This window comes from Cryptomeria japonica, chromosome 2, assembly GCF_030272615.1.
Source record: "Cryptomeria japonica chromosome 2, Sugi_1.0, whole genome shotgun sequence".
NCBI classification, from domain to species: Eukaryota; Viridiplantae; Streptophyta; class Pinopsida; order Cupressales; family Cupressaceae; genus Cryptomeria; species Cryptomeria japonica.
In genome coordinates, this window is record NC_081406.1 from 415,517,600 (window position 1) to 415,531,637 (window position 14,038).

The following is a 14,038-nucleotide window of genomic DNA, read 5'->3' on the forward strand; positions in this document are numbered from 1 at the left end:
GAATGATTCCTCTCAAGGGTACATTCCTATCAGCTCTTCCACTAAATCTAGTAACATGGTTGTTTTCAATGATCCCCTCTATGAAGAGATATCTCCTTTTGAAGATAAACCTTTTAATAGATATGATCATGCTCTGTTGAATGATGCCCTTGATGCCTTTGTGTCTCCTAAAAAACACTCCCTTCATGAGGATCCTTTTGTGCAAGAAGATGTCATTATCCCTACATTTCCTAGTGATGGCCTTTCCTTTTCCAACAAAATTCCCACTAGAGATGATGAATTAATGGTAAATGCTTACCCTTCTCCTAAAGTTGGTCTTACCCATAAGCATCCCTTAGAGAAAGAAGATGAAATAATAAGCAATTTCCTTAATTCTCTCTCCCCTATTGAACATATTTTGAGGAAAGAGGATGAGTTTAACACATCTATTGATGCTCTCCCTCCTAAGGATGAGGAATTAATAAACAATGTTATCTCCTCTCCCAAAATTGACAATACTTCAAACATTCCTTTCAACGACTTCACTATTTGGGATGAACCATTAGAAGAAGGTGTAGATTATTCTCTATCCCATGAGAGAACCCTAGCCAAAGGGGATGAAATCAAGATTAAAAACTCCCTTGATAGTTTCTCACCTTCCTTGAATCTCAATTATTCTCCCTCTCCTCAACTTGGTTCTACTCATAAGGATACCCTAGTTCAAAGCAAGATGGTTAACATCTCTTTCAAAGATCTCCCTCTCAAAAGTGAGACTTTAGAGGGTAATGTTGATCCTTCTCCTAGAGAGTTTATTACCCATGTAGATCCTTTGATGATAGAGGATGATATGACCTTTCCTAGTATTACTCTTCCTACTAGAACATCAATGCTTATCCCTTGTCTCTCCCCTAAAATTGATCTAATATGTGATAAGATTTTAGTGCAAGAGAAGACTATCAATAATTCTTCCAACACTTTTGTTCATTCCTCTAAACCATCCTCAATCAATTTGATACATGTGAATGAGACACCTAACAAACCTCTCTTCACTGTCCAAGGTGCTTGTCCTTCTCAAAATTCTCAACCTTTAAATAAGCCTATCTTAGTGGTTCAAGGTGGTTATAATAATGATTCTTTTTGCACTCCTAAGAAACCTATTATTACTGTGCAAGGAGGTTATTCTACTAAGAGCCCTTATGGGTATGCTAAGCAACTGACTAGAGAGAGTTATCATGCGGTTGCCCATACCTATAACACAAGAAACAATACGCAACCTAATCCTCCTCCAGTTATCCCAACTTCACTTCCTCCTTCCCAACCTATTCTTCCCCAAGCTCCACGTATTTCACAAGTTCTTGGTAAGGAATATGATCTCATAGAACAACTTAAAGCTACCCCTGCTAAAATATCCCTTTGGGATTTGATCCAAACTTCTTCCGCTCATCATGGAATGTTACAAGATGCCTTGAAAGATTTGAATGTTCCTCCACCTAATACATCTAGTAATATAGTGTCTTTGGTTAACTCTGTGATGAATCCTAAAGCTCAAATTGTGTTTACTCAAGATGAGTTGCCTACTAGCGAAATTCAACATCAATATGATCCCTTGATGATTGTGGTTATCATAAATGACACTGCTATAAGACGAACACTGATAGATAATGGTTCCGGCCTTAATGTGTGTAGCATTAATCTATTGCATAAGATGAATGTGGATACATCCCTTATTGAGCCTGACTCTCGTCCCATTCAAGGCTTTGATAATGTGGCTAAGTCTTCATTAGGTATTATCACCTTACCCATCACAGTGGGACCTGTTACTTTACCTACTCCTATCCATGTTATGTCAGGAAATCTAACATACAACTTGTTATTAGGGAGGCCTTGGATTCACAGTATGCAAGCTGTCCCCTCTACATTGCATAGACAAGTTAAATTCATTTACAACAATAAGACATATACCTTGATAGGTGACACTAATCTCCAAGCTTGTTTGCAAACATCTAAGCCTTCCTCTTCTAGTAATGACTCTTTGAACAAGATACCTATGGATGAATCCTTACCCTCTGATAATCAAAATTCTTTGGATGAGTCTGAAGCTCCTGAAGAAGATCCTTCTTGACTTGAATATATGCATGAAAAGGCTTTTGATCCTGAGAAGGTTCTCACAGAAGACGATTGGGGATCTCTTGACTTTAATCCCACCTTTGTAGGTGAGTATAGGGTTCCTCCTAGAGAGTTTAAAGTTAAAAAGAGCGAAGAAACTAAAAATCAATCAATCTTACTTGAACCTATGAGCAATAATTTTGTGGCCGCTTCTCAAACTTCTTCTCCTCACACCTCTGATTATGAAGAGTTTGATTCTTTGTCTTATGAAAAACCACCTTCTCTTCCTGAAATGGCTAATCATTATGGTCGTGGCTTTCGCATTTTTGCTAAGCATGGGTATCATGGAAATGGTTGTGGCGCTCATGAACAAGGGATAAAAGTTCCTCTAGAGACTAATTTTCACAATTATGCCTTTGGACTCGGCTATAATCCCTGCAAACATACCAAAGCATCTAAAAGACCATCTCTCAATGTGAATGCTATATTTAGTAGTGATGATGATCTCACTTCAACTAAATCATCTTCTACTTCTATCAACTCTCATTCCCCTCATAAGGAAATCTTGGCGATGAACAAATCTCTTTATGACTCCCCTCAGATTTCTAAACCCACTTATGAATCTTTATCTCCTATTCATCATAAAATCCTTTCCTCTAGGGATAAGGCTCTAATAGATTACACTCATCCCTCTTCTAAGATTTCTTGTGACTTTTCTTCTTCAATTTTTGTCATTTTATACATGTTTTTGATCTCACTTATAGTTGAGCATTTAGCATGTCATATTCAAATACCTCATTTAGTCTATCATGTCTTTAAATAACATTAATGGCTATTATGTTGCTCATCATTATGTGACATTGGTAGCTCATTTACTGGGGGGCTCATTGTCATTCATGATGGTACAATTTCAAGTGCAATCATATTTTTTGAAGCAACATAATAGCCTAATTTTCTTGTTCCTATGGGGACAAGAGTGATTTCATACATCTCCTCTTTTGCTTATGTCCAAATCTCTCCCTAGAAGATTGTGTAAGTCCTTCTCATTGTCCTTATCCTTGGGAGGCAATGATCTTTCCTTATTGTTATCTAAGGATCCACTTTTTCCTATTTTGTGGATGGTGTGGACTTTATTACTTGATGTTATGCCTTGTGAGCATTTGTTGTTGTTTGTTCAAGGATTCTCTCTTACAAGAGGTGTAAGTCCTTGACTACAACCTCTTTTGCACTTGGTAAAATACATCCATAATGAATTCACTCTCCTAATTGGGTTAAAAAGAGCGTCATCCTTCATTAAGAAATCACTTTCACCTCGCAAAAGAAGGAAGTATTGCATTCTTATTCTCTTCCTTGTCTTATTCTAGAAGATGTTATATTTGTCTAAGACAATTCCTCTCGGGGATAGGTGTCTTTTGTACAAGGATTTCTTCTCCTCTAAGGATCTCCTTTACACATACTACAAGATATCCCTTTTCAACTATCTTATCCTTGTTTAAAGAGAGCAAAACTCTCTTGCTTGGATCTATGACATTGTTGCATTTTTGGGGTATCTTCCTTTGTGATGAAGGTAGGTATCCTTGTTCTACTTTTCTTATGACATAAACATTACACTTTTTGAGCAATGGGTCATTCTCAGAACCAGAGCACAGACTCTTAGAGCGAGATGTCTCCATTTTTCTTTTATGCAAGGTGATTATTCTCGGAACCAGAGCACAGACTCTTAGAGCGAGATGTCACGCTTTTGTACTATACATATACAGGTTGTAGCATACTCGGGCATAGACTCCTATGAGGTGCTTCTAACCTCCCTTACACACACATGCACGAGGTTGAGTGGAACTAGCGGCATAAGGCTAGACTTTCTCACTCTCCTCCCTTACATGGATCACCTAGACAGACTCTAGGGGCTAGTTTTCCATGTCCTTTGTCCCATGGATCACCTAGACAAGATCTAGGGGCGAGAAGTCCATGTTTTCTCTCTCACTATTCTTCTCATGGATCACCAATGTGTGTATTCATGCTTTTTTCCTTTCTTTTCTTCTCTTTGCATTTTGTTTCCATTTACATCCTTCATCTTGTGTTAGAGAATTCTCAAATCCTCGCACTCTTTGTTGTATTGGAATTGAGATTTAGTCCTCTTTCTTACCAAATGATTCTCCATTAGTTTTTGATCTCATCTCAAATCTTCTTGTGAGCATTTGTCATCAATATTCTTTAACAATTCGAAGTGGTAAACATGATACCCTGTTTCAACTCACTAAAATTAGCAAGCCGAAACAGGGGGGGGCATATAGCTACCCTCAAATTTTCATCACCTTCCTTAGTAAGCATTAGGTGATTTTGTGATCTAACATGTGATTTTGTAGGGTACGGTTCCTAACTGTGTACTGCAGATACCGCTGGGGGCTTCGTTCGATAGACTTATGGATATATCCTTTTTCAAATAATGTTTACTTTTCTGTACTTTAGCTTGCATATGCACGTAGTGTTCATATGACCGCTAAAGTGGGGGCTAAATGTAGCATCGTAAATTGTACGCACTTGCTAGGGTGGTACAATTTCACAGCTAGTTTAGCACCCGCCTTGGTCATTTCGCATTTTGCATTGCATTTCCCCTTTAGCACTTAATTAATCAAATTAATTAGGTCTAAGGTTCTATTTTATCATCTCCCACATCATAAAGTTGGGCCCTTTCATTAAAGTGTGCCCTTTTCATTTTATTCCTCCTATACATCATTTAATCAAAAACCCTAATTAGGTCCTATTTTGAACTTGGGGGCTTGATTTCGGGGGTCAAAACATCTTGAAATCACCTGTAACTTCGGGATTCTCTCTAAAATCATCATATCCGACGGCCCTGAAAATTTGGTTAAAAGTTATCAGGACCATGGCGCTCGGCGTGCACATGGTCCCGGACATTTTTCCCGAAATTTTAGGAGCACGATCCAATCATAAAATAAAGCTTAACCCCAAGAAATTGGCGGGATATTCAATCTCTAGGTCGGCCAAAAGTCGAAATTAGGACCTAGGGTTTCATACATAAGAGCTCTCTTTCTTCATTTGAAGGGATCCGAATTTTGTTTTGGAGGAACCTCATATGCAGCGAAAGAGCAGATCTTTGAAGACTTCAACAACATTCAACATCCCTCTATCAAGCATTTATCAATTCCATTCAACCATTTAGGGCTTGGAAGACATTGAAGAACAATAGGAGATTACCGACTGAAGATTGGCTTGTACCCCTCCCTTGGGGGTTGGGTATGATTTCATGTTGTTTTCATGTCTTTGCATAAGCTTCAATATATCATTTATTCATGCTTTAGATCACTTTGCATCTTGGTTTAGATCATTTACATTATCATTTACAAGCAATTAGGGTTTACTTTCTAGGTTGCTCTAGTTTGCTTACTTGCATTTTAGATCTTGCACACACACAAGGTCTGCACACACATTACTTTTACAATACAACTTGGCTATTCGTGGAGGTGGAAATCACCAAAGCGGGGGTTTGACTAAGGCAAAACCCTATATAGCCACCCACCACACCTTTTCAGATATAAGTGCAGGTTTCAGAATTCAGACGACGCCGCAAGTTGCAGATCCGAAAGAAGCAGACCGAGACAGAACTTCACACCAAATTCCAGCCCAGAAAGCTAGGACAGGGGCATGGGGCGCCCTAGTCCCTGGGACAGGGGCGCTGGGCGCCCTGGTCCTTCTATCAGACAGCAAGTTTTCAGCACTTTCTGACAGCTTTCTAGGTTGCAAAACAGCAGTTTCAGGTGCAGAATCAGGACAGTGGCACCCGCGCCCCCGTCCCGAACATTTCCACTCAAATTTTAACACCAGGTACACATTTACATTCTTGTCTTGTCCTTGTGTTTACAACTTTCCATCATTTAAGTTCAATTCTGTAATCTTGTTATTAGTTCATACTCGCACTTTGGGGTTAGGGATTGAACTTGCATCATTTCATCTTTCAATTACAACAAAGGAATAGAAATCCTAATAGGTAGCCCGTGGCTCTCTCTTCCACAAAAAAAGAAGTAGCCAATTGTGTGATACCTCTAGGCTCTTTCGTATTCCACAAGTGTGTGGTTGAAAGTGAGATTAGGGCATGTTTGCTTAGTGTCACTTTTTCTCCCACACAGGCTTATAGACCTTCTTGGTGGGAGTGTTGTAGGTGCTCCATCACTCACTATGTCCTTATACTCTTGCAACATTTGCTTCACCTCCTTGGGTACTTCTGCCTGCAACTTGTCTTCTTCCTCCTTTGGCTTCACAAAGATGGCACACTTCACTATCTCCTCCTCATGTAGCAAGTGTAAGAACTCTTTACCAGTAGCCAATAAGACACTAGGTGTTCTTGAAGTTCCCTCTTCATTTTCTGTCAAAGACTGAATCTTGAAGGTCTTGCTATCCTTCTTAAAGGAAATGGAGTTCTCCTCTCCATCATAGATCACCTTCCTATCAAATTGTCAGGGTCTACCTAGCAATAGATGACAGGCATCCATGGGTAACACATCACAAAGGATCTTATCCTTGTATCCTCCAATATAAAACTCTACCCAAGTCTATTCATTGACTAGCACACTCTGCTCATGATTCAACCATGTCACCTTATATGGGTTAGTGTGGGGTATCCTTGTGAGTTTCAACTTCTTGGTTGCCTCCTATGATACTATGTTATCAGTTGACCCTGAATCAACTATCACCTTGCAAACTTTACCAAGGATCTTGCATCTCACCCTAAACAATGCTCTCCTATGCTTAGGTTCATTCTTAACTGGCTGTCTTATCAAGACCCTATTGAACATTAGATTTTCTCCAATCTTAGATTCAATATGGTCCACCTCAGGTGTCTTGCTGCTTGAAGGGTCTTCATGTGCATAAGCAACCCTCTTTCCATTGTTTGATGATGTAGGCTTGTCAGGGCATCTATATGTTGGGTGTCCCAATTGTCCATAGTTGTAACATTTCATAGTTGCAAAGTAGGAATTACCCCTACCGGTACCTCTACCCCTACTTGGACCACCTTGTGCCCCTCTTCCTCTAGAATGGCCCCCTATAAGATTGGTTTCACTGCCATGTTCAGTCAACTTGGCTTCTCCTTGGCTCCTCTACTCATTTTCCTTGCTTTGGTAACCACCTCGGTGATTCATTTGTTCTCTACCTCTGCCTCTACCCCTGTTATTGGAGTCTCCTTTCCTTTTGTTCCTCTCTTCGATCTTGGTAGCAAGCTGATGACATTTTTTAATAGTAGTAGGAGTCCATAGGCTTATATCCTCTTGAATGTTCCACTTTAGGCCGCTTAGATACCTGGCCACCTTAATAGATTCATCTTCTTGGACTTTGGATCTAAGGCAAAGCTTTTGAAATTCTTCGGTGTAGGAGGTCACATCAAGGTCTTTTTGCTTCAATCCTTGTCTCTTCTTATGAAGTTGGACTTCATAATCCTCTGGTAAGTAGTTCTCCTTGATCTTACTCACGATGGCCTTCCAATTGGCAATAGGTAGCTTCCCCATGCTAACTCTCTCTTCCTGCAGATACTTCCACCATGTTAAAGCTGCTCCCCTTAATCTTGATTTGGCAACCTTGACCTTTTGAGCCTCTATCACTCCCTCACACTCAAAGTGGTTTTCCATGCCCTCAATCCATTCCATGACAGTGTCAATGTCCATCCTTCTACTGAAATGTGGCAATCCTTCAAAAGCTTTGGTGTTCAAGGCTTTAATAGCCTTTACAAAAGGTTCTCCATTGAACAAGGGATTTGGTTTAGGTATAATGTCATCTATGTCTATAGTTTTCTTGCCTTTATCCTTGGTGTCTTCACCCCAAGGTCCTTGTGTCCTCTGATCCACCACTTCCTGCAGCTTATCCCTTATCTCGCTCATAGCTTCTTCAAGGAGTCTATTCTTCTCCTTCTTCTCTTCTACCTCCCTAGCCAGCTCTGCATTAGTGACCATTGTGCTTTCCCCTACTAATTCACCAGAATACAGAGACATACACGGTCCACCAAACCTTTTACTTGCTCTGATACCAATCTAATGGGATGGGGTTTGGGATAGACTAGCCTAGTCTATGCTCTTGGATCCTTTCCTTGGATCACTAGGTGTTCTAACCACACCCTAGGGTCTCTAGGACTTCCCATACTTGTGGAATCCCCTGACCTTGCCCAATCCACCCACCAACAAGTTGAAAAACTACTCCCAAGGTCTCACCTACTCACGAGATTCAAGAACCCTTACTTAGGCTAATAAGGGTTTGGCTTGCTCCACACCTTCCTAGGTCTTAGCAAGAGTAGGTCAGGTCTAATACATGGTTTTTACACCCATTCATGTGCCCCCAAGAGGTTTCAAGCTTTCAACTCCTTACCGATTTCACAATTTTGTCTTTTGCCTACAAAATAGGGCTACAAGGATTGTGACCAATTAGGCCTCCTATCCGGTCCTTTAGGGCTCCCTCTTGCAAATGATGCATTTGCTTGTGAAACCTCCTAAAATACCTTCTATTCATTTGGCAAGGACTCAAGGATTTTCCAGGTTTTAGGCCTCCAAGTGTTTGTACACTGCCCTAGGTGAATTTTAAGGTTTTTAAGGGTTTTTAGGCCTGCTAAGGTCATAGTGTAGGTTTGGTGCTCTTGCCACCTTGTCTGGATTGGTGGAATCTTCTCCTTCACACCAATGGTGCTTCACTCACCCCTCTACAACTCTTCCAAAGGGTGCCTCCTCCTCTAACCTTCCTTGCTCTCCAAGACCTCTGCTACTTAACCCTTCCTGGCCGGGCACTGTCTAGTCTTGCCTAGGAGTGGGTCTTTAAATGGACTCATTGCATTTTCAAGGGCCTTGCTTGCATTGAATTATAGTATAGGGTCTTTACTCTCATTCCCTATGGTTTCATGGTGATTCCACAATGGGGAATGGAGTTATGAACCCATTTATTCAAACCAGTCCAAAACTGGACAGTGAGAAGCAATTTACACAAGATTTACAAACACACCACACTTGCCAAACAAAAACCTAATCTATATTCTTAAAATGAAATTATTTACACCATAGAAGACACTCCATGTAGTTTTTCTCACAAATCAATCCATTAGTGATCTTTCTTTACTCCATTTGTGCCGACTGGCAACAAAATTGCAGTCACAGTCAAGTCACTTTGCTTGGGCCGTACAATATTTGACATCCAACCCATTAACTTAGGGTTTGCAATTACTTATAGCACCTTTGCCTTGGTCTATGTGCCCATATTAGGGTTGTCCACACTACATTAAATATTTTGACCTCATGGTGGAAAAGTTGCTTGACAACTTTTAAAAGTTGTCATGCAACTTTTGCAACTTTTGAGCAACTTTCTCAATGTTGTTTTTCTTGACTCCTAGACCCACATTGGGCTAACCTAAGGACACCACCATGCTAAGAAGGACCCCTAAACACCTCAAAGGCACACATACCCTCTATTTTCAATAAAACCTCAATCTTGACTTATGACCCTAAGACCAAACTAGGACCCTAACTAGAACCAATGAGCACATGGCTCTTATTGTATATACAATGGCTTCATAAAGAAGCAAGAACACAATCAAAAGAAAATTGTGGTAGCCCTTAGAAGGGTGCTCCTGCACCATTATGCCATGATCCACCTAACACTTTTTGGGGAGCTTTGGTGGATAAATTCCACAAGAAGCTAACTGGCTCGAAGGGTTCTCTTCTTAGCCAAGCTGGTAAGGTCTAGTTGCTGAAATCCACTCTTCAAAGTATCCCTCTTTATGCCATTAGTCTCTTTAGAATTCCTACCAAGTATGTGGAGGCTATTGAAAACATTCAGAGAATTTTTTTATGGACAAGGGTTGAGGAGAAGAAGAGAATGAATTTGATTGCCTGGGGAAAGGTATGCAAGCCAATAAGAAAGGGCAGACTGGGTCTTAGAAGAATAAGAGACATAAATGAGTTCCTTATGGCCAAGCAAATTTGGAGAGGGTATAAAAATCAGGAAGAATGGAAACTGATATGGGACAACAACTATAAAAGACAATTTCCAACTCTTCAAAGCTTCCTTAAAGCAAAAAACATTCCAATTGGCTCCAACATTTGGAAAAATGTTTCTAGAACAAGAGACTTAATTGCTAGAGGTGCAAAATGGAAACTGGGGAAAGGGAATCTTATCCAATTCTGGGAGGATTCATGGTTGTTGGAGTCCCCTTTGACTAAAAATCCTGAGTGGAGTAGATTTCAGAACCAGTGCAAGGAAATATTTGGATCTATGGTGGGTGATTACTGGGAAGATGGATAGTGGAAGGATTTATCTTAGGTGGATCAGTCCTTGGGAAGTCTGAACAAAGTTATGAACTCTATGGTAAGGGTTGAAGAGGAAGACCAATTAATTTGGAAACTCACAGCTAGTGGTACTTTCACTGTGGCTTCCCTTTATTATCATCAGTACTCTAACATGGAAAGCCCATGCTGGGCTAAGGCCTGGGTGAAAGGCCTCACCCCTAAGATTAACATTTTTTTCTGGACAACCCTTCAAGATAAAATTCTAACAATTGAGAATATCATAAAAAGAGGTATGAGTATGCCTAGTGTTTGTACTCTATGTAAGCAGAATGAGGAGACCACTGATCATATGCTCTTTCATTTCCCTTTCTCTGCTGATGTTTGGGGAAGATGTCTGGACCACTTCAAAATCAGTTGGGGCTTCCCAGAGTCGATTCAGGAGGTTTTCAACTCTTGGCATCATCCTTCAAGGAATAAGTCTACTATTTTATTGTGGAAACTTGCCTTACCTCATATGTGTTGGGGTATATGGAAAGAGAGAAATGACAGAGTTTTCAGAGAGAAGGTTTCTAAGGCTAAAATTGTGTTTGAGAAAATAAAAAGAAATATAGTGGAAAATATGAATATCATAGGGGGCATTGATAATCCTCAAGACAAGGATGATCAATTTATCTACAATAAGTGGAGATTAAAGGGTCGAGAGAACTTTTAGATCAATCCTAGAGAGGGTGTGATATGGGTCAGCCCGCCCAACGAGTGGATGAAAATTAACTTTGACGGTGCTTCAAAGGGTAATCTAGGTGTCACAGGATGTGGAGTGGTCTTTAGGGATGAATGGGGAACATGCAAAATCATAAAAAGCATCCCCATAGGAAATCAGACAAACCATGTAGTTGAAGCTATGGCAGCTTACCATGGGATGATCCTTGCTAAGGAAGCCAAATGCACTAGAGTTTGGTGTGAAGGAGATTCATTGAACATAATCAGCTGTTTAAATATGAAATTCCTGCCTTCTTGGTCAATTAGCAATGCTATTAAAATGACTAAGAAAATTAGTGAGGAATTTGAAATGTGTGTTTTTACACATGTGTATAGGGAAGCCAACTCCTGTGCTAATTGGCCTGCCAACCTGATGTGCCAATTGGAAGACATCATTACTAGTTATGGAGAGAGTGAGATCGCAAGTGAAATGAAATCCCTGCTTAATCTGGACCGCAGCCAGGCTAGGCAACGTGGTACTTTTAATCATAGTTTCTAATGCATCTTCCACTATTATCAATGCAGGGTTATTACAGAGGTAATGAGCATTTATATAGGCGTCTTCTCATAATTGTCTGGCACAGATTCTGGGCATTTTTATAGGGCATCCACAGAAACCAGAGAAGAGGTTTTGAAGCCAAGAGAAGGGATTTTAAGGAAAGTGCAGAAAAAATGGGAGGTAATAAGAAAAGATTTGAATCCACCTCTTGCTCAGACTAGAGAAAGAACAACGAAGTGTGGGATATCCTTTAGCAGGGGGTCTGCATGTGTTCATGGAGAGGCTAAGTGGGAAAGATCCCACAGTCACGAACTATTTCATCAAGAACTGGAAAAATGGCAAAATCTTGGTCGGGTCCCAGATGATGAATGTTGATGAGGAGGTCATTGCTGAGGCTACGGGGATGATTACCGAGGGCATGAATTTTTATAGGGATCACAGCATATGTGATAAAGCAGTGGACAAGTTCCCAGTCACGGATGATGAGAGGAGAAAGATGGTGAAAATCGACAATTCCTACCATTCCCCAAAGAGGTTATGCAGGCCATGGAGGTTTTTTTTATTTGCTTCTATCACCTACATTACTTTGGATGGTAGGTTTACTAGAGCCTATGGTCATCACTTTGTCCTACTAAATGATTTCCACCATGGGGAAAAGGTGAGCTTGCCTTATTACCTAGCCTGTTCAATGAACCATACTATCAAGGAGGATCAGAAAGATCCCAAAGGTGACCATGCCCTCCACCAAGGGCTTATGGTTCTAGTTTATAAAATTCTTAAGGGGAAATGCATTGAAAAGCCTATCAAAGGCAAAATTGCAAGAGATGAGACTGTGGATAGTGAAGCCAGTGGATTCAACTTTGATTTGGAGACTGAGGGAGATTCGGAAGAGACTAGTAAAAAGGGGAGGAATAAGGCTAAGAGGAAAAGGATTGTGGTGGATTCAGACATTTCAGAGTTTGGAACTGAATCCTTTGAGAAAAAAATTATTAAAAAAAAGAAAGGGAAGGCAATTGGAAATTAGATTCAGAGGAAGAACACTAAAAAGGGAAATAATAAAGACATCAACCATGTTCTAGTAGATCCTGAGGAGGAAGTTGAGGAGAACAAGAAGGATGAGGGTCAGGATAAAGAGGGGGAGGAAAACTCGGTGATGGGAAACATTGAGGGTTTGAACACCATAAGTCTGCAAAAGGAGGATAAAGGGGATAAAAGTGGTATCGATGATCATGATACTATAAAAGCTTTCTGTGATACCATCGGAACCATGGTGAAGGATATTAACAATTTGAAGACTAATATGATGGCTATTACAAGAGTAATGATTGGTGATAAACCCCTGGCAAAACATGTTAAGGAACTGGTTGTTGTACTTAACAATGTGGAAGCAATTCAAAGTATGGTGGGTAAAATCATAGCTGCGGAAAAAAAGGTCAAAGAGATGGAAGATAACAAGGAGATTAAAGGAATGGAAAATAAAATGAACAATCTGGATACAGAATTGATAGAATGGAACTCAATGTTAAGAAGATTGCAAAACAAGATTTTCAAATCCTCAAAGCTTCGGTGGATAACATGAATATCTCGATCAATAGATTTGAGAACAATGCAAAGAAGGATGGTGACAAGGATCAACCGGACAAGAAGGGTCATGAAAAGAGAACCAAAGCCAATACAAGGACCAAGGGCGACATCAAAGGTCGTGAGCTAGAGGAATTAAAGACCTCGGCGAGCAACATGAGACAAATGGTTGTCCATGCCGAGGATATCATGAAAATTATTTAGGTCTCTGTCTCTATTTCTGTAGGGGTTCTAGGTCCTGTCTTTTTGTTGTCGTTGTGATGTCCTTTAGCTATCTATTTTTGGTTTTTTATGTTATGTATGTTGATCCCCTTTTTGTTCGGGTGGGATATTTCTATCTTTTGAAGTGATCAGGCACGTTTCTTTCATGTTCTTCTGATCTCCTGGCTTGTACAAGGTTCGGGTACCTTTCAAATACCCGTTTTTACTTAATCAAAACTCTAATGCTTCAGAAGTCAATTTTCTATTTGATTTCATTCCAATGCAATTCAAGTTTCAACACAACCATATGTGCCAAAGGTAGCAGTTCTCAACAACATAAGTTGGAACTGGGTATTTATTTTAAAAATAAATCTCATTTGCCTACATTCCTCTACAAATATTTTTTATCATTTTTTTTGGACGTATATCTATCCTTTTCTACTTCCTTATGTAAAGTTTATTGTTCCTTGATTTGATTCTACATCATATGTTAGATAGAAATGCTAGTGTTTTGACATCAGACAATAGGTAGCATAAGTCTAAAATGTAGTAATTCTCAACAAGAGTCACATTAAAATTTAGTTTTCTATTTCATTTCAATCCAATGAGATTCAACTTACAAGCTAGGCATAGCTTT